The sequence below is a fragment of the Ambystoma mexicanum genome, chromosome 10 (assembly GCF_040938575.1).
Source record: "Ambystoma mexicanum isolate Mex_15411 chromosome 10, UKY_AmexF1_1, whole genome shotgun sequence".
Classification (NCBI taxonomy): Eukaryota; Metazoa; Chordata; class Amphibia; order Caudata; family Ambystomatidae; genus Ambystoma; species Ambystoma mexicanum.
The window spans coordinates 1,621,794,287-1,621,815,874 of NC_090932.1; the positions used below are offsets into that span (position 1 = coordinate 1,621,794,287).

The window sequence follows — 21,588 nt, forward strand, 5'->3', positions numbered from 1 at the left end:
TCACCTGTTGTCACTGCTAGAGGGAGCTGTTTCCTTATGCTACATAGAGACAATGCCAATGTGCACAGCTCCCTGTGTTGTCACCGCTAGAGGGAGCTGTTTCCTTATGCTACACAGAGACAATGCCAATGTGCATAGCTCCCTGTGTTGTCACCGCTAGAGGGAGCTGTTTCCTTATGCTACATAGAGACAATGCCAATGTGCACAGCTCCCTGTGTTGTCACCGCTAGAGGGAGCTGTTTCCTTATGCTACACAGAGACAATGCCAATGTGCATAGCTCCCTGTGTTGTCACCGCTAGAGGGAGCTGTTTCCTTATGCTACACAGAGACAATGCCAATGTGCATAGCTCCCTGTGTTGTCACCGCTAGAGGGAGCTGTTTCCTTATGCTACACAGAGACAATGCCAATGTGCATAGCTCCCTGTGTTGTCACCGCTAGAGGGAGCTGTTTCCTTATGCTACACAGAGACAATGCCAATGTGCATAGCTCCCTGTGTTGTCACCGCTAGAGGGAGCTGTTTCCTTATGCTACACAGAGACAATGCCAATGTGCATAGCTCCCTGTGTTGTCACCGCTAGAGGGAGCTGTTTCCTTATGCTACACAGAGACAATGCCAATGTGCATAGCTCCCTGTGTTGTCACCGCTAGAGGGAGCTGTTTCCTTATGCTACACAGAGACAATGCCAATGTGCATAGCTCCCTGTGTTGTCACTGCTAGAGGGAGCTGTTTCCTTATGCTACATAGAGACAATGCCAATGTGCACAGCTCCCTGGATTGATAGTGGTCCTACTGTGTCAATGAAAACCTGCAATTTGGCCCGTGAACACGGGCCTGTACACTAGTATTGTATAAGAGGCCACAAGGAGATGTGTGCATGGGATTGAGCGCTATATGTAAGGAGGTTTGGGGAAGGATAGAAGTGGACTGGTGGTGTGTTTCTACCTCCAAAGCGTTTGGGCAGTTAATACGTTTGGCAGTCTCTCCTGTTTGTCTGTTGAGCTACACAATCGGAACATTTTAGAGAAATATTCCAATTCTACTAATATGCTGACACGTGTTTTTCACACTGCTCTTCTTCAGGACAGAAAGTGCTTTGTTTGGAAAGGTTGTAAAGTAACCAAATCCTATACAATGAAATGGGCAGTTCTGTTGCACCCAGATAAGCATGCAAGCCCTTTCCCCTTCCAAAGAATAACCTGTTTCATCTTAAAAGCAAATACTTATTGTAACGCTTATATATTATCTGTTTGTGCAATAAAAGGTATCCTCGCTTGTACAGAATCTACCACTTCTTGTAAAGAAGCATCCACTGATATCATGAGGGGGTGGGTTTATAATCTGGTCTGGCAGCAGATGGACATTATAAGGCGGGGGGGTGTGGATGAAACAAGCCCCCAAGTAGGCCGAATGGCACTGAAATGGCGTTGTGTTGAGGAGATGACTAGGCCTCCTGCATCACGGAAAGTGTGAGAACAAGAGGAAAGCGAAATGGGGAATGGTCGGTGTGCATCGATTGTGGGTTATGGGGTGGGAGGTGAATGGGTTCTGGCCTGGGGGGGTGCTTGTGTATGCTCGGGCCGATGCATGACTCCTTCCGCGACTTTTGGGTGGTGCATTTCATTAAGACTTGCAGGTACTTCCCGCGATAATCCATTGTGGCTGGCTTTGTGGGTTTCTGGGTGTATTCCACACCCCAGTGCAGCGTCGAAAGCACGTGCTTTATTGACTGCATGGGAGTAACACTGTTGCAACGCTGTGTATGCTGTCCTAGCAGGTTAATTCTCTGAAGAATGACCCAGGAACCACGGTTGATTTACTAGAACTCTACAGACTGACTGTAACAAAAGCCTTGAGAAAGCGCCTTTGGTGCGAAACAGGTGTCGTATCAAAACAAAAAACTATAGTTAAAATCCAATTCCTGTGCCGAGAAGACCCTTGCAGGCATATGGACCGTTTTGGCGCTATACCCATTTATGCAATCGTTCTCGACTCATTCACTAAGGTGCTGCAGAATCATTCTAGCATCCACCAAAAGCCCCAGCATGTGTACAAGAATGCCTGAGTTGTTCACTGACCACCGAGCTCTTGGCGGTTCATTTCTGGGCTGCTAGTCGAGGGGGGTTCCAATGGGCTGTGACTGCGGGGCAGGGCAGAGCTCTGCAGTCTCCAAGAAAATGGCTGTAAACCGTGGCTGGGACGATAAATATGCTGCAAAGTAGATGCAGGGGAAGCATGTCCCTGCTAAAGCCCAACAGCCAGCAAGCCCCAAAGGCTAAATGCGTCCAAGTGGTTACATAGGACCATAGCTTGGGGTCATTTTACTGTTAGGGTCTTATAAATGAAGTAAGCAGGCAGACCACTGCACGTTATGTGCTCAAAGGGGTGGCGTGTTTAAATCCCTGCCATGGATAGCTCATAGTTAAATGTTGTTCATTTTGTTCCCAAAATGCTCTTTGATTTCATGCAAAGCAGCAATTACCTGGCATTGGTGCTTTTTCACAGGTGCTCTGATGGTCAACTGAAAACGCATGGGGGCACGTGGTGGCCACACCCAGCACATTTGGGCCATGCCCGCTTTCCTGTAATACCCCTGCCCCTTTGATCCTTCAGTGTTGTCACCCACTTAAAGCTTATCTCCCTGCTACAGCATGCAGTCTGAATGTTCAGTCTCGCTACTAAAGAGTGAGTGAATGGATTTTTTAAAGTCTGTTGAAAGCAGTAGTGGTTAATGTGCGCTCCGCCAGATGTTTTGGCCTGTGACTCGCCGTTTGCTATGCTGGCCATGGCTGATGGGAGTTGTAGAACCAAAGGTCTGTAGACCTGCTGTTTGCTCACCTCAGGATTAAGGGTTACATAGGCTTGGGCACTGGACCATCTCACGCCTCCATGGGCTAACCAACCAGCTGAGTGGCACACTCGGTGTCATCTTCACCCTTCAGCACTGCTTGCCCATGCAATCTCACGCCACCTCCTCATATTGGACCTCGAACCTGCTCAGTTAGGTGTGTGTGTGTGTGTGTGTGTATGTATATTTGGGCACAAGCACGTGTATGTGACCTCTTTGCGGAGTTCACGAACTGCTGTGCTTATATAACGCGCCTTTCAGCACCGAAAAGATGGCCCGTTTATTGGCATCCCTGTGTTCTGTGTGTGCTTGCCAGTGCCAGGCTGTGGGTCAGAAAGGGCTTTCTGCACCTTGAGAATCAGGTGTGTCGATGACTCTTGCATTTTGACCGCCCCACGCCTCCCCTCGTGTTTTTTTTTTGTTTTTTATTTTATTTTTTTTGTTAACTTGTAACCTAGAACATGTGAGTCAGTTATGACGTGTGGGCAATAGTTGTGTAACTGCATTTCGAGTTCTGTTTGGGGGTGCTGCTGCCTGGGCTTAGCGGCTATGAGGTAAACAGACAGGACTGCGCCTCTGAGGGCTGTCGGGGCTGGGGCAGTGTCTGGCTTGGGGGTGGCTGGCCTCCCTGCAGGTGCTCCGGCGCGGCGCCTTCTTTGTCTCCATCCGTTGTGGCCATGCAGTTTTTCGCGTCCCCGGAAGGGGGAGGGGGGTCTTCTAATTATGAGACCGCGGCTGGTGCAGCGGGATTAGGTGCACAGTCCCCCAGCCCCCCCAGCAGTTGATGTTTTTCAGGGCTCATTGTGCGCGGCTCAGCCCCGCGCCTAAGCTTGCGCGTCCAGACCCCTAATTACGCGGCGCTCTGGCGGGCCCAGTGTGTGTGGAGGGCCAGTGGGGGGCCAGTGTGGGCTGCGGTCCCACGGCCGCCTCCCCCGGGCCCTTTCTTCTCCGCTCCACACGCGGCCTCCCCCCGCTGGGCCCGAGGCCTGCTTCTCCATGCCCGACTTGCTCCGGGCCTTGATGGAGCCATTCAGAGCTCCAGCGGGGGATGAGATGAACACGGCCGGGGCCGGCATCGGCGCTGGACCCCCGCGCTCACCGGGTCGAGGCCGCCAGGCAGTGGCCTGTTTGAAGCCGCTTTCCCGCGGCGTCGAATTAGAGGAAAGATTAACCGTCCATTATGGTTTTGTCCCCGCTCCCAGGGCGCGCAGTAATGGACTTCCTCCAGCGGCGCAGAAAGCGCGCTCCATCCATCCATCCTCCGGAGGCACTCCGCCGAGGTTACCCCAGTGTTCAGGCCACGACGTGCCTCGGGTTCACAAGCGCCCCTTCCCCGTGAGCGGGCTGGGGGCTCGGTATAGCGACCAATCCCCCGGACAGCGGGCAAAGGCATGGCGACCCTTGACTGTGTGGGGCATGCAGGTGTGCCAGGGTATGGAGGCCACTGCCTGTGTGGGGCATGCAGGTGTGCCAAGGTATGGAGGCCACTGCCTGTGTGGGGCATGCAGGTGTGCCAAGGTATGGAGGCCACTGACACTGTGGGGCATGCAGGTGTGCCAATGTATTGACGCCACTGTGCCATGCAGGTGTGCCAAGCTATTGACACCATTGTGACATGCAGGTGTGCCAAGATATGGAGGCCACTGTGTGTGGCATGCAGGTGTGCAAAGGTATGGACGCCACTGGCTGTGTGGCATGTAGGTGTGCCCAGGTATGGAGGCCACTGCCTGTGTGGGGCATGCGTGTGTGCCAAGGTATGGACGCCACTGACTGTGTGGCATGCAGGTGTGCCAAGGTATTGACGCCATTGTGTGGCATGCAGGTGTGCAAAGGTAAGGGCGCCACTGGCTGTGTGGCATGTAGGTGTGCCCAGGTATGGAGGCCACTGCCTGTGTGGGGCATGCGGGTGTGCCAAGGTATGGGCGCCACTGGCTGTGTGGCATGTAGGTGTGCCCAGGTATGGAGGCCACTGCCTGTGTGGGGCATGCGGGTGTGCCAAGGTATGGACGCCACTGGCTGTGTGGCATGTAGGTGTGCCCAGGTATGGAGGCCACTGCCTGTGTGGGGCATGCGTGTGTGCCAAGGTATGGACGCCACTGGCTGTGTGGCATGTAGGTGTGCCCAGGTATGGAGGCCACTGCCTGTGTGGGGCATGCGTGTGTGCCAAGGTATGGACGCCACTGACTGTGTGGCATGCAGGTGTGCCAAGGTATTGACGCCATTGTGTGGCATGCAGGTGTGCAAAGGTAAGGGCGCCACTGGCTGTGTGGCATGTAGGTGTGCCCAGGTATGGAGGCCACTGCCTGTGTGGGGCATGCGTGTGTGCCAAGGTATGGACGCCACTGACTGTGTGGCATGCAGGTGTGCCAAGGTATTGACGCCATTGTGTGGCATGCAGGTGTGCAAAGGTAAGGGCGCCACTGGCTGTGTGGCATGTAGGTGTGCCCAGGTATGGAGGCCACTGCCTGTGTGGGGCATGCGGGTGTGCCAAGGTATGGGCGCCACTGGCTGTGTGGCATGTAGGTGTGCCCAGGTATGGAGGCCACTGCCTGTGTGGGGCATGCGGGTGTGCCAAGGTATGGACGCCACTGGCTGTGTGGCATGTAGGTGTGCCCAGGTATGGAGGCCACTGCCTGTGTGGGCATGCGTGTGTGCCAAGGTATGGACGCCACTGACTGTGTGGCATGCAGGTGTGCCAAGGTATTGACGCCATTGTGTGGCATGCAGGTGTGCAAAGGTAAGGGCGCCACTGGCTGTGTGGCATGTAGGTGTGCCCAGGTATGGAGGCCACTGCGTGTGTGGGGCATGCGTGTGTGCCAAGGTATGGACGCCACTGACTGTGTGGCATGCAGGTGTGCCAAGGTATTGACGCCATTGTGTGGCATGCAGGTGTGCAAAGGTAAGGGCGCCACTGGCTGTGTGGCATGTAGGTGTGCCCAGGTATGGAGGCCACTGCCTGTGTGGGGCATGCGGGTGTGCCAAGGTATGGGCGCCACTGGCTGTGTGGCATGTAGGTGTGCCCAGGTATGGAGGCCACTGCCTGTGTGGGGCATGCGGGTGTGCCAAGGTATGGACGCCACTGGCTGTGTGGCATGTAGGTGTGCCCAGGTATGGAGGCCACTGCCTGTGTGGGGCATGCGTGTGTGCCAAGGTATGGACGCCACTGACTGTGTGGCATGCAGGTGTGCCAAGGTATTGACGCCATTGTGTGGCATGCAGGTGTGCAAAGGTAAGGGCGCCACTGGCTGTGTGGCATGTAGGTGTGCCAGGGTATGGAGGCCACTGGCTGTGTGTTGCAAGGTATGCACGCCACTGACTGTGTGGGGCATGCAGCTGTTCCAAGGTATGGAGGCCACTGGCTGTGTGTGGCGTACACACGGACGAAGGCATGGTAGCCGTGTAAATGAAGGATCCGTGAGACATAGATAGGACTGTGTGTTGCAAACATGTATGGAAAGCCAGCGATGCATGAGGAAGGCATGGCGACCATTGACTGTGTGGAATACAAGTGTACGGAGGGTATGGAAGCCAATCGCTGTGTGGCAACGTTGTCCGGAAGCATCTCAAGACTTTCCTCTTTGCTTCTGCCTTCTCTCTTCCTCTCCCCTGCTGATCTCCTGTCTGATACTGCACTGGCCACCTGGCTACCCTCTGAACCACGGGCCCGGGTCCCAACCTGCACTGCCCCCTGGCAACCCTGCTTTCAGGGCTGTATCTGCAACCCTACAGTCCCCCTACCTGCACTTATAGAACACTTGTCTGCACTTAACCCCTGCACTGCCACCTGTTGACCGCACTTCTGTTTTTCGATGATTTGATCCTATGTCTTGCACTTGCTCCTCCCCTTGCCCTGGCACTTTTCCCCTGCACTTGCGAGATCTCAATGTCACCTGGCCTAGTAAGATTGTTGCCTTGTCCCACCTTTGTTCTGCGCCCTTGCCTCGTCGCGCCTTGAAACACTTGTGTATAGGCGCACTATAAATGCCATATCATATATCGTATCATAGGAGCGAACCAAGGCATTGAGGCCCGGGAGTGTATGAAGGCCCGGGAGTGTATGAAGGCCCAGGAGCGTGGTTAGCAAACGAGCAGTGAAGTCGCAGGAGTATATGTGGAAGACTTGAAAGCTCAGGGCGATGTGGCAGAAAAGTGGCCAAGGGCATGAAGACCCAAGACTGTGGGTGGCAAACAAGCGTGTGATGTCGAAATAGTGCATGAGTAACGCCGGGCAAAGGCATGGAAAGAGATCTACAGGCGTCGGCATTGCATCTCAGAAGAGCCTGGTTAGCTTGACCACACGTTGCTCATGGTAGACGATTGGAATTCCCTGGGGGCCACGTGTGCCATGCAAACATGGCTGTGATGTACATTACACGTCTAGAGGCCATGTAAAGCATACTGTGTCATAGAAAAGGAGCACAGTTTACATCTCCTGTGGAAGTTAGATTTGCGCCACGCTTGGCACGGACTCCTGCTGGCGGGTGATGCCCAATACCCAGGAGTTGCTTATAGCGCCTTCTTAGACACCTGGACGTTGTTGCAAACCCGCGCAAGGGCGTAATCATGCGAGCTTGCATGTCACGGAGAAACGCTGTTTCACAAAGTGTGTCATGGGTTCAAGCTAGTGTTCTGGGAACTAGCCGGCGAAGCCATGGCCCTGCCACCAGTGTGTAGCGAATTAAATGAAGGCGTGTGTGGGGGGGTCAAAATAGGAGGCATGCCATCATTTTTAAGGCAATTTAGACTGCCATTATCAGATCTATAGGAGGACAGATTATGGAATCTCCAATTTGGCTACAAACCTCTGGGTTGAACGTTGTGAGGTAAGCTCGGGGAACATTTGTCAGGCAGGCCTGAAAGTGTGTTGCGTGGTTAACGTAGGGAGGCGTATGTGTGTGTGGCTTTCTTTTATACAACTGAGAAAATGTACGCCATATGTACAGGATTAGGGTGGATGACGGACCAAACATTGGGTGTGACCTCACCCGGGCTCTTATCGTGGATTAATGCCTGCAGGTGTAGCTGTAGTGCCAAGGCTACATCCATAGATTTGAAAGCGCAAAACACCTCTCTGCCCCCTCCTGCCCTCCCCCCTCCGCATCCACCACAGCCCTCTTTGTATGGCTTCTTGGCACTGTGATTAGAGCAGTGTGGGGGGTGGAAGCATTTAGAATTTTTTTTGTCACTAGAATAAGAGTCACGTTTTCAGTATTGGATATTTAAAAAAACCTGTTCAGTAAACTGAGGGGGAAGTGATCAGACGTTGCCTAGGTGTTAATACCTGCACCTGCCCTTGTAGCCCGCTGTTTTAAAGCTTGGAGCGCTCACGTCACCCATTAATATAACCCCTGTGGGTATATCGCAGCCGGCCAATATCCGTGTATAACCCCGACATTACAGGTTTGACTACTCTGCGGGTTCCGGGAGTAACTTCACCCTTCTTAAGTCAGTAAATTAAAAGCCATCAAGCCAGCGAATAGGAGCTGCTACTGGAGGAGCACGAGACATTCAGCTTGTGCGTTAAATTAATGGTCCTTTTTTTTGTTTGTTTTTTGTTGTTTTTTCCTTGCATAGTGCTTTTATGAGAAGCAACTTTTACAGTAGTGCGAGGGAGGGACCTAGCGACAGAGGCGTAACCAGGATTGTTTAACAAGTGCGGCCTGAAGCCAATGTAGTTGGGCCCAGCACAGCGACACTGAGCTCTTATATAGCCCTATACGCTAGAGTCCAGCCTCTAAGCATGGACCGGGTGTGGATCAACGTTCGCTGGCTTTCAAGACAAGTATGTTGCCCCTGAGCTATCCTCATACCCACACATTAATATCTTTAAATGCCCACACGGCGCTGCTGAGTGGGCATTAGATTGTGGGTGGTCCTTGTCCGCTCCGGCCCTACCCCGTCCATGCCCATGACAAGTGGCTAAGCGTAACCTAGATGAACTCCCGCAACACCCTAGCCAGCTTCTCTCTGACCGCCGAGGTTCTGCAAAGTGCCCTTGACTCGCCACGCTCAAGACTTTCCTCCACCGGAAACCTCTGACACTTCTCGCGCCTTCTCTACTTTCATCTCTTCTTTTGTTCTTTTTTATCTTGGATGTAACATTGTAAGGGTATATAATGTACCATAAACAATAAAACTAAAAATACTTTAATCTCCAAAACTGGAACAGCAGCCTGCTTCAACCTGCTAAATCTTAGGAAAATCCAGCACCTCCTTCCTTCCAACACCACCCAGCATCTCTCAAGCACTCTTGTCTTCTCTAAATTGGACATGCTGTGCCAGCCTCCTCTTTGGTCTCCCCAGCTATGCTTTCCGTCCTCTTGACAGGGTAATTGACTTCGCCAACAGAGCTCATTGACCTCCGTAACTTCCTTGCACCGTCACCAGGCTGGGTGGCTGACGATGCAAAGCAGGGCCAGATTTAAATATCTCCTCCTGGTTCCTGGTTCTCCATCCACGGTAAGGCCCCACTGTATGTATCCTCCCCTATCCAACCCTCCAGCTTTTCTTGTGATCTCTGCTCTCCCCACACGACTACACTTGTGCACCCGCGCCCTCCCTCTTCTTCCTCTCGCTTCCGCTCTTCCTTCTTGCTCCACTTGCATGGAATTCTCTTCCCCGGACATCCTCGAAACAGTCCACATGGATGTGTTCAAAAACAAACTAAAAGCCTATCTCCTTGTCACCGAGTTGCCCTCTTAACCAACCTCTCATCTGCCTGCTAGCTAACACTTTTCCCGGTCTGTAACCTGCCTCTGTCCCTCACTTCCTCGGCTTCCAATCTAGCACTTCACCCATCATGGCCATATCCCGAGCACATCTGGCTGTACCACCTTCCGACACTTAAGTGTCCAGTGTTGGTCCTTAATCTATGTATGTCTACTTATGTATTGTCCCCCGTGACTGACTCATTTACTTCCCTCCTCAAGTAGTCAAAATGTCCCTCAAACCCACCCGCCTGTAAGTAGCTCACTGCACCCCATCAAATCTGATTACGTATCCATTTTACGTTCTTTTGGGATCAAAACAACACTGTCCTCCTATCTATATATATATATATATATATATATATATATATATATATATATATATATATATATATATATATATATATATATACACAAACATAAGCTCACAAAGCAGAGAATTACAGAAGCCAATGTCCAAACCAAGGGATTTCATAACAAATTGATAAGGTAATACTGGTGTTAAGTAGGCTTTGAATAATTTTAAATAAAAGCTGCCTTTTTAGAACAATTTAGAAAAAGCATGAACAATTGCTGAAATGCTATATAAAAAAAAAAAGGCATATCTTCAAAAAAAGAGTACCGGTTGGGGCTTAGCTGAACTGGCCTTTTGTTGTCCCACATTTCAGGTAGAAGTTTTTTTTCTTCCCCCAATGCTTTTTTAAAACCATTCTAACATTAATGGTGTATGCTAAACGTAACCCAAAGCTCCAATCACATGGATGTCGGACACCCGCGCCGCTGATCCCTAATCGGTGTGAGATGTGCGTGTTGTCTACATCCTTTAAAGTGCTTTGCCTTGGGTTGATAAAGCTTTGTATAAAATAGTACTGCCCTAAAAGCAATTTTTTTGACTTAAAAAAAAAACAAGTTTTTACGCTAATTTTCATATCCGCAATGCATTGCTTGGTGGGGCTGGACTGCAGGCGAAGTTCTGGGACGTCTAATGCGTGGGGCTGCAGCAAGGGGGGGGGCTTGTTAGCTGGAATGGTCTGTTCAACTAAAGCAATCCGAAGCTAGCCAGCATTGGCAAAGTGAACAGGTTGGGCTGTTTGTGTAAGCATGGGGTAGGCGTTTCCAGTGTGGTACTTACCCGGGCATATGATGGCCGCCCCTATACTGAAACCCACACTGTTCTCCTTGCCAGTGCTGGTTGGTAACCAGACTGAAGTGCAAGGGAGCACTATAAATCGGCCGTTAGAGCCGAGAAATCCTACTGGTCCTTCTCAGAGAGAGAAAAAACTGCTCGTCACATAGTGACATGGAGTGTTTCAAATATACCTATGCCTATGCCTAATTGACTTGAAGGCACGGTTCATGTACTTGGCAATGCAGCTAGCGCCTAGATGCCTGTGGGCTGTAAGCGCTGTTGCAAATGTGAAAATAAATCAAATGAAATGGCTGACGGCACACATGGTGAAGACATTTGTATTACACTAGTACCTCGGAATAACAATGGCAGGCCATGTTACTTTGTGACAGAGTTGACTCGGAGATCCCAGGAGGATCTGTTATAAGAGGGGAAGATGGTGGATTACCCTGGCAATGGATGGGCACATGTCCAGATGCACGCATGCTGTCTGCCCCTCCTCACATGTCCTCGCCCATCGGTTGTACTAAAACGGGCGAACCTCCTCTAGAATAGTCTGCCACGTGTCCTGGCATTTGCCAGAGGGCGCTGCTGAGTCGGGCCAGACGCACTAGCTGCGCGGACTCGGGAGGAGTCGAGCAGGCTGCCTGCGAACCATCGAAACGTGTGTGTGGGGGGCATGTAGGCACGCCTTGGCCAGTTGTCTGTGTGCTTAAGTTTTCAATTCTTGCAGTGATGAAGAACAATAGGCTAATTTCAGCCTTGGGTGGTACATTTTCTTTCTCGTGACCGACTATGGATGCTGCGGTTTCTTGGCGCTAAGCGCGGCGCTATCCACGTTTAGAATTTCTTTGCGCGTTATTGCTGATCTGGCTGACATTTCCCTGGTGCCAGCAGCAATGCCAGTTTCCAGCTGCCCGCGAGATCGGGGCCCAGTGCTCCACTGCTCTCAGCAGAAGGGAGTCCTTAATCCTTGTGAGATGAGGCCTAGTACTCGAGACTTTAAGGTGTTTCGTGCTCCAATCGTGTCGCAGGATTCACTTGGGGGGAGGGGGGGGCATAATGCCCCACGAACCCTCTGCAAGCAGCGTCAGGAGTTTGGCTGCATCTGCTTGGGGATGTGCCCAGGTTGCCCAGTCGAGCAAGGCCGCTTGTCTTTTGTGGGGGGCCAGCAGTTTGCAGAGTTCTTCTGAGGGAATCTTTCCGCCTGCTTTTTCAGTGGGTGGCATAGCAGATTTAAGTCATATAGGCGAAGAACGATGGTCTGGAGGGTTGCCCAGAGCAGTGCCAGAGGTTAAGATTCAGTCTAAACCTTCCAGCCATCACCTCTTGGTTTTTGCTTTGTCACCCCGTTTGGGACGGGTATGCCCTGGCGTGGGTCCCAAGACTGCTGGACAAACAAATGCAAGCTACTCCTCACTGATGACGCCCAACAAGGTCGAAACATGTCTGGGGATGCTTGTGGTCTCGTGCAGAAGGGATGTGACCTAGCAGTTCGGGCTGGACTACCCCTTTTGGGGTGGGACCAGGCCTGATTTGCATATGGTCTTTCCCCTTCTGGAATGGCTTCGCAGGCAAAGAACGATGGTCTGGAGGGTTGCCCAGAGCAATGGCAGAAGTCAAGATTTATTCTAAACCTTCCAGCCATCAACTATTTTGTTTTGCTATTGTCACCCCGAGTGGGACGGGTATGCCCAGACGTGGGTCCCTTGCCTTCTGGGCCTAGAGACCCAAGCTGCTCCTCACTGATGATGCCCAACAAGGCTGAAACATGTCTGGGGATGCTTGTGGTCTCGTGCAGAAGGGATGTGACCTAGTAGTTCGGACTGGACTGCCCCCTTTGGGGTGGGACCAAGCATGATTTGCATATGGTCTTTCCCCTTCTGTAATGGCTTGGAAGGTGAAGAACGATGGTCTGGAGGGTGCCCAGAGCATTGCCAGTGGTTAAGATTCATTCTAAACCTTCCAGCCATCACCTCTATGTAGGAGATTACAGCCAGGTGCTTGGTTTGGTATTCAGTCAATGCTGTGTGTCACGTGCCTTAACAGCCTTGATGCACAATCTCCAATAGAGGAACACAACATCTCAGAATACTGATTCCTGTCCGTGTCGCGGGTTTAATGTCGCGTGACTGGTGGCCGGCTGGTACGCGTGGGTGGGGCAGGCACGTGATGCAATCAAGAGAATTGCTCATTCCTGGTTTATAGAAGTCCTTGCCCAAAAGCGAATCCTGTTTGATCGTGATCCATGGTCCTGTTCTATCACCTGTCGGAAGTGATGTGTTTAGCAAACGCAGTGGCCACCTGGGGGGCTGAGGCGCATAGCCACACTACAATATAAGCAACCCACATCCGGCCTCTGTGCCTACAGGCACGAAGGTGTACAGGTGCGTTCCTCCTTCTGAGCATTCACCCTGAAATCGAGCCCCCCTACCCTACGGGGCGTGGGGGGGGCACTGGATGGGCAGGTGGGGGCACCAACATGGCAGCAGAAACTGGGGACTGCAGCAAGCATCGGCCCTTGACTGGTTAGGGGCCGTCAGAGCCGAACCTCGGGCTACGATGTAAAGGAAGCCTGCGGCGGGCATAGTGGCGGCGGGCGCACAGTGATGCCAAAACAGGGGACAAAAGGGGTGGAGGAGGACAGCAGGAACATCGGCTTTCCAGCTCCTCTCGCCTGCCCTCCGTCACCGCTCCTCAAAATGCAGCTGTACCGCTGACCGAAGGATCTGCACCTCTCTCTCTCCAAATTCCCATCCCCCCTCCCTAAAGTCATGGCAGTAGGGGAGGACCATGTGGGCATTGAGTAGCCCCTTCCGGGGGCCCCTTAGCCCCTTAGGCCGGTAGGGTGCAGTGGCGAGGGCACGGTCCGACTCCCACGGGGTGGTTTCGAGGCTGGTGAGGGCGGTCCAACGGGGAAGGGCAAAAGGGGTCGGCGGGGCCAGGAGGTGGACGGTCCTGGTCAAAGACTAAAGTGCCTCGTGGGATCACCCCCCAAAGGTCTGGCGGGGAAGTCGGCGTAATGGGTGGGGGGGGGGCTCACCGCTGTAAGGCACCCACAGGGACAGACATTTACGGTTCCCCCTGGACCACCTGTCATGGCGGAAAATCACGAATAATAATAATGTGCAGCTTTATGAAGCATAATCGCCTCCAGCGACTGATGCTCCAGCAAGAAGTTTGCCGGATCTCTGCTCCATCTTGTTCCAGCCCAATTCCTCCCCAGGTTGCCCCACATATGTGGTACGTACCAAGGCAGAGGTAGGACACCTGTTGCTCTCAAGATGTTATGCCTCAGCCTTCCCTTCATCCCTTGTCACTGTAGTCGAAGGTGAGGCATCATGGGAGTTGTAGACCAATACAAGTGGAGAGCAGCCGGTTGCATACCCCTGCCCTTTTTCCCTGCAAGCCCTGGCTACTACACGAGTATGCCCTGCGCTGTGCCCTCATGTTTCGTTACTAGAAACTTCTGAAGTGCTGCTCGCACCCTTGTTAGGCCTCTTTGCCACTAGCTCAAAGACCTCTCTCAGATGGACCAAAGTTAACTTCTGTAAAAACTTGCAGAATAGATGAGTTGTTAAGCCTTTCTTAAACCCCATAAGGTCCTCCCAGTTCCTGAGATTTAAGGCAGTGGTCTGTAACACTTGCCTTTCAATGTTCTGAACTGCAACTCCCATGAGCCAACACCATTGACTCAGGCGGCTAGGGCTGATGGGAGCTGTAGTCGAAAACATCTGGACATCCAAAGGTAGAAAAACCATGTGCTACAGAGAAGAGAATTCCAGAGCAGGGCAGGTTGTTTAGAGGAAACGCAGGTACCCTTTTTCACATGGCGTGCCCAGGTAACCCAAAGGAGTCTATAGCTGTGGGCAGCAGTCCATGATGGCGAAGTAGACTACGTCTAATAAATGTCATGGCCATGCTGTGGGGAGCGCGGCATCGGGCACCCTTTTAGGTTGGAATTGTTTGCTATGTCCGCATTGTTGCGGGTCAGCCCATTGTGGGTTCCGGTCTACTTGCAGCATAACCGTGTCCAGGATGGGGTGCCCCATAGCAGCACTGCGATAACAAACCAGCATTGGCAATGCCAAACATTTGGGCGTTTGTATAGGAATGGGAAAGTCCCTTGCCAGGCACTGCTGAAGTGGTATTAACTGGCCATCAATGGTAGCAGGTCCAAAATGGTGCACGTACCTGGTCATCTAACGGCAGTGCCTGGCAAATGCCTAATACTTATACACAAGCCAACACTGTTAGCTTTGCCAATGATTGTTTTTGACAGGATTTCAGCAAAGGACACCCATAGTGCTTTATACATCGATTGGCTGAAGGCAGACCTGGTTAAGACCTTTTTTATTACACCAGTAGAGTGTTTAAAACTCGAATTAATTTATTAACTCTCGGAGGACTGCTTTGAAAAAACACTTGCAGGCACTTCTAGTGCAACGTTTGATGGTAAGACTTGAGAAAGCGAGCTCAGCGTTCCCATGAGGAGGTGTTTTGGGCGGGGTGAGGCAGGAAGTGGGTGGGAATGGCCATAGGGATTAGTATGGCCACGGGCAATCAATGGCGGTGGGCAAATAACCAAACGCCACCTGCAAGCTGTGTCCCTCCCCATGTGCCAGTTGTCGCCCTCGCTGTACTCTAATGCAATAGGTTCGGCTTTATGTCCCAAACTAAAATGGCACTACAAGCTTAGCAGGGGCAGCCTGTGTAAGGCTGGAAACAGTAATTGTGCTTTCTTTTTCTACAAAGCAGGAAGGGCCGCATCGACATGTTGCTGAAAGCATGAAGCTTTGGTCACGAGACCCCAGTCGAGCTCAAAGAGTGCAGTGCGATGTGTGGGCGGGAGCATGCAGACGTGAGACGGATGTCTCTAATGCAGTGACGTGGAGGGGGCGCATAGGCTGGGAGGTTTGAGCACGCGCGCCCCTTCCATCTGCTGGTTGGCATGGTTTGCAGTAGTGGGAAGCACTCCGCGCGGCAGGGGATGCCACACTGCCCTGCAGAAGATGTCGGGGCATCTTTGCCAACATGACAGACGGGCGGGATCGGCAGTAGAGACATGGCACCGGTGCCCTTGCTTTGGCTCGCACTTGCAGCGGGTCCATTGAGTGGGGGCACGAGGGGGGGGGGCGCACAGATGGATATATACACGCCGGGCTCCCTGGCATGTCGTTCCGGACACGTCCCTCCCGGGCACGGGGAGAGCGCGGATGGCTTGTCCTCGTGCGCCAGCCAGGCCTGGCAGGGGGCGAGCAATTGATGGCACCATGCTCTGTTCCATTATTAGGCTGGCAGCGGCGGCAACAGAGCCGACCGATTGGGGCATTTTCCTGGTGGTTAAAATGCGTGATTCTCGCCTGGTGTGCGAATTTAACGAGTTACATAGTTAGACAAAATTGAAAAACATTTCAACACGTAACGGGAAACGGAAAGTTAAAAACAGAAATTGACACGACATTCAGTGCACTTGGAAAATCGTTCAAACTAGGGATCCGCTTTTTCCACATAATTGTGAAAAATGGATACAGGCTTCGTTCTTGCCATTCATAACCTGCGGCCAGGTCCCCTCGTTTACACCGCCATTGATGCCGGTAGCCTTGCAAGCGGTGGTCCTTAGCGGCCCTAATGCCCCACCGCTCATTAAGGGGTGTTTGGCAGTTTCAAGCTGGAGCTCCCCACAAAGTCTACCATTGCGTCCAGACCGAGGAAGATCAGACCAGACTCCGGTTATTTAATTGTAATCCTTAAATGTTCCCAGACCAGGGAGTTACCCACGAACTGATGGATATATGATATGACAGGTTATTTATAACGCACTTAATACCCAGAGGTTTCTAAGTGCGGACCCGGGCATCGAACCTTTGTTGCTCTGCGTCGTCTTGCTTCCAAGGCGAGCACGTTGCCCCTGAGCTATCCTCCCGAGATAGGTAAAAATATGTGGGGCAACTCTCCCGCAGTCGGATATATTCGAGGATCAGAACAGGTTTACTCATCTCGGAGAGCTGTACGATCTGCTGGTCGTGATAACTTTGAAAAAGGATGAATTTCATTCTAGATTTGTCTCTATGGTAATCCGGGCTCGGAGGATGACCCAGTATCATGGAATACCATCGACCAGCCATCGCAGCGATATTGGCATTATTGCTGTTAAGCATGAATCTTGCCTTAAGTCGTCCCGCCTCAAAGATGTAGTAATTCGGGGAACCATGAGGAGCGCTAGCCAACTTCCGATGTGCGTTAGCACATGGAAGTTGGAATCTCGCCTCGCATGCGGCCAAGTAAAATTCTAGGCGGATCAAGTCCCCTGGGACCCGCACTGGCAATCGAAACAGTTTTTTAAAACAATTTGGACTCCAACCCGCTAACTACGGGAATATTATCATAGGCCCAGGACTCTAAACCATACATGAGGATGGGAAGGATTTTTGCAGTGTACAATTGGACCAATATCCCTAGGGAAAAGCCCCCCCCTCCTCCGCGAGCCAGTTTAGCCAAGCCACACACGGTCTGGAAGCAGTTTCGCTCAAGGAGTTCAATGTGTCGACTACCTGATAGCTAATCATCGAACGGGGCACCTAGATATTTACTGACCACCTCCAGTTTATTCTCATCCAGCCACCAATTTATCGAATGAACCTTCCCATGAGGCTGGTAGAAAAAATAACCTTGGTTTTGTTGATTTGAATTGCCAAAGAATTTGCGTTAAATAATTCCTTGAGTTGTTTTGAGGCCACCAGAAGTCTAGCAGCGGTGAGGTTTAACGGGACTAGATCGTCTGCATACCCCATCCACTGGAGGGGTCTATTCCCCAGTTTCGGTGGTATCGAAATACAATTGCTCACGGCCAATCTCATGTCTGCCATGTACAAATAGTAAAGCAGGGGCGCAAGAATTCACCCTAGTTTGAGCCCCTGATAGGTAGGAATCCAAGAAGAGGTCCTGCCAGATTTATCGAGCCAGACTTTCACTCTGGTGCTGTCATGAAGAACGATTATCATGTTGAGAAGCCCTGAAGGGATGTTCCAGTTAGCAAATTTATTCCAGAGCCTGGTCCTATGAACCGAATCCAAGGCAGCGCTGTAGTGAATAAAGGCTACATACACTGTCCTCTGTCAGATACTTCAAGCTTATTGGACAGTAGTTGTCAGGGCGAGGCAATTGGTGGTGTTCAGACCCTTCTGGAAACCAGTCTGCTTGAATGGAATAAGTCTGGAGCTTTCAGCCCAAGTCCATAATTCATCCAGCAATAGACGAGAAAAGATTTTGGAGTGGGAATCCAACATCGCTAACATGCGATAATGACCAAATTGATTAAAAAAAATACTATCCCGCCACAAGGAAGGAATCGACTGGGCTGCCCCGATCCAGTGGAAAATCCAGTCTAGGACGATGGCCCAGTGTGCAGAATCAGATTTGATCAGGGACCTGCATATACCATCGGGGCCCGGGGCTCTGGATGATTTACTTCTCCCGATTAGCTTCAGAATGTCAGCTGGGCCTTTAGAGTACACCCGTTTGAGTGGAGTTTCGAGAAGGGGCAACCATATCGACCCCCCCCGTGCTCCCAAGGATCTGGTAATGTGCACGACCCATGCCGGTTGTGAGACACCAATTACGTCCCAGATCACGTAGGAGTGCAGAGCCCACTAGAGATCGCCAGCAAGAGCACTCTAGTTCATAGCTGCAACGTCTTAACTATTTGCAATAGTTGTTTTTGGCCTGGTTGGTTCGAGAAGCAATTTCAGAAGGATTCGGGGCTGTTTGTGTCGGATGCCTCAGGGAGGAAGGCAATTCTTTCCTCTTGTTGATAAGCTCATCAAACAAAGGTTTATGGATCTCTTGGTCTTACTCAGGCTACTCAGGCCTTAGTTTTTCTTTTGACCCAAGTCTTGGAAATAATTGCCTGTATTAAGTTGCTGAAATCTTTGCTGGCGTCAGCCGCACAAGTGCTGGTAAGAAATCTGCTCCGCCTGCATGGGGGCCACTACCGCTAGCAGCCTGCGATCATTCCAGGATACATGATTCAAACCAAGGTTACCCCTCGACTCCCCTTCAGGGGCCAGGCCCGGTGGGTGCATCGAACAGTTCATGCTAACCAGCAGGGAAGATGATCCCTCTCTGATCTATGGATCACACCACGCGCATGTCATTGGCCAGGGTACCAGACTTGGCAAAAAACGCGTAATCCAAGATGCTACAGGTTGTATTTCCAATTCGAGTGTATTGAGAGGAAGAATTGGACGGCATAATTCCGTTGGTCATTTTGGATCCAAAGGAGTAGGGAATATTGGCCCATTCAAGGCCCTCCTTGCAGAAATGAGCAAGCATATGCTCGTCCGATGATTCGGACGAAGTGCAAGCATCTCGATCCGAGGGGGCCAATTCCTCGGGATCCTAGAATTAAAGTCCCCATAGATGTTGGGCGAGTTCGTAATCAATCAGCCTAACACCACCAGGGATGGGGGATTCTTGATTGACTGCTGGCATTATTCCTCCCCTAGGTTGGCCCTGTGGACCCTGGACGGCCAACTTCTGAAGTACTTGCCAACCGCCGGTAATCGGCTCATTAGTACGCCAAGTCTCAAGGATCTTGTTCCAGTTCTGGGCTCCGTTAATTAGCATATTATTTTAAAATTGTTCACTCGAAGCCTTTGGGGAGCTTCCCTTTTTAAAATGTAGCTACCCTCAAAGGGTGTGTTCTATGCGCTTTTCTCGACACGTAAATAAAAGGCCGGTTGCAGCCATTTTAAACAAAATGCGGCTTCAGCTTCATTTGAGTCTGCGTTCCACTTATTTCCTCCCAGTCGTGTGTGTTTATTTATATGCTTGACCAAAAGGAGGAGGGAAGGCACAACTGTCTCGTTCCCCAAATCCCATCCCATCACAATAACCCTGGGAGCACAGTGCATTTTTTAAAAAAATGGATATTCTAAGAATCAATAACCTTAGATGGCCATGAGCCTGGAACGGGTCCAAGAACCTGAACTTCAGGTAACTTTTTCGGAAAGAAAATAAAATTCCATGCTTTTTAAAAAAAAAAAAAATAAAAAAAACTCCACATTTTTATTTCCAACATTTCAGGAGTAAAAGCGTTCCTGGTGAAAGATGCACGTCTGTAAGGATTGAATTAGACTCCTCCTGCCTTTCCTGTGATAAATCATATTCCCAGGCACCAGTGATCCAGGGATGAATATCGGTTTCCAAACCATCAATCAGCCCCACACCACTACTACACCAGAAGGGATCCGGACAGATTGTAAACACAAGTAAATTATAAACCACCTAGTCCAATTTTAGTAACGTGGACGGAACGGCAGGCTCTTCTCCGCAAGGTCGTGGATAGTTGGTTAGTTGCATCAAAATGCAACATCAAAAATGCATAAAAGGGACTTTCCAGTCAACGTTGTATACAAATATCTACTTTATTATTACTACAACAGAAAGTTCTAGCACACTATACAATACAACCCACCCTGTAAAGGAACATTGAGAACAGACAGATTCACAAAGGAAAGGAATGCACTCTGGATACTGACAGGAGGGTAGTCGGCAAAGCAATAAGTCTTGACTGTTCAAGGTTATTTGGTTTCAGCACCAAGGGAGCAAGGATTCGTAAATGGACCAGGGGGGCAGAACCACAATGTACCTGGTGCTTGAGATGTTCTTAATGCTCTACAGTGCCAAGCAGGTTCCAGGACGGTTTGCAGCTCCTGCGACAGAGTTCAAGACGGGAGACGGCTGCAGGTATCGGGTATCGGGCAGCAAGCAGTCCAGCAAGCGAGGCTGGACGGATGGCTGCAGGCTGGCCTACAGCGCGGCCCAGGGTCAATAATCGTTCTCTGTGCTGGTTGGTGGATCTGGAATGCTGGTTGAGGCGTCTTGGGCGGCTTTAGTGACTGCAGCGTGACAACAGTCAGTGGTGCAGCATGTCGAGGTTCGAGGGCTCGACAGTCTCGAAAATGTCCTTAAAAGTTACACGCCGGATGATGCTTGTTGTGGCACTCCTCCCAGCTTCTTTGCAGAGCTTGCATCGACGGACGGCCCAAAGTTTAGGAGGCAAGGGCCTTGTCCTTTGTTCAGAGACTCTCTGGCACTTCCCACCTAGGAGGGCATGCTGTGTGCTGGCTGGATACCGGTTCTGGAACTGCTGGACGGGTCCTCAGAGTCTGGTATCTCCCTCTATTCCCTGGGAGATGTTTAGGGGAGGGATCTTGCTTCCCTCTTTGGAAGTCCTGGCCCTTCTTCACTGGTGGGAGTTGTAAGGCAGACTGTACCTTCAGCCAGGGTCCAAATGAGTCCTCCTTACTCTAGGTTGTCGGATGATCTGCGAACTGAGGGGCTCAGCCCTCTTTTAAAGCCAAATGGGCGGCAGTTATTGGTGCAGGCTAAGCCTACCTTGATGAACCAATCCTGGGTCCCCATCAACAATCTTCTGTTATGCCTGAGGTCAGGACCGGAATGCTTTGCAACAGGAAAGGTGAGGGTTACATGTACTCCTAAATCCCATCCTTTTCCCTGTCTGTGGTAGATCAAAGTGTCTCTCTGGTTAACGGAGCCCTCTGTGGCTCTTGATCAAAGCGCCGATCTCCCTTGAAACTTGTGATGCGAGCAGACTTGGTCTCCCTTAAATCACATACTTCTCCCTCTGAAAGGGGTCCGCCCTGCAGGGCTTGCCTATGGTAAATAGTGGACCCAGACATACCATTAGAAGGGTGGGTACTAGCTTCAAGTTGACATATAGCATGTCAAATGTTCGCTTTCCTGCCCTTAAGTTCTGTGACCAGGCCTATTCCCAGGACTGCTTCAATTAACTCATCGGTATGCGTGGCCACCACAATAGAACAGGGCGTATCTGTGGAGCCTTTGATATTCAGTTAGGCTGGCCATGGGAGGAGGAA

General features: G+C 51.2%; 1 protein-coding gene across 9 annotated transcripts in view; it reads left to right on the forward strand.

Annotated features, from left to right (window-relative positions):
- FBRSL1 (fibrosin like 1) overlaps positions 1-21,588 on the forward strand; it is a 1,377,451-nt gene that overhangs the window by 1,237,019 nt on the left and 118,844 nt on the right. The gene's annotated exons all lie outside the window — the stretch shown is intronic.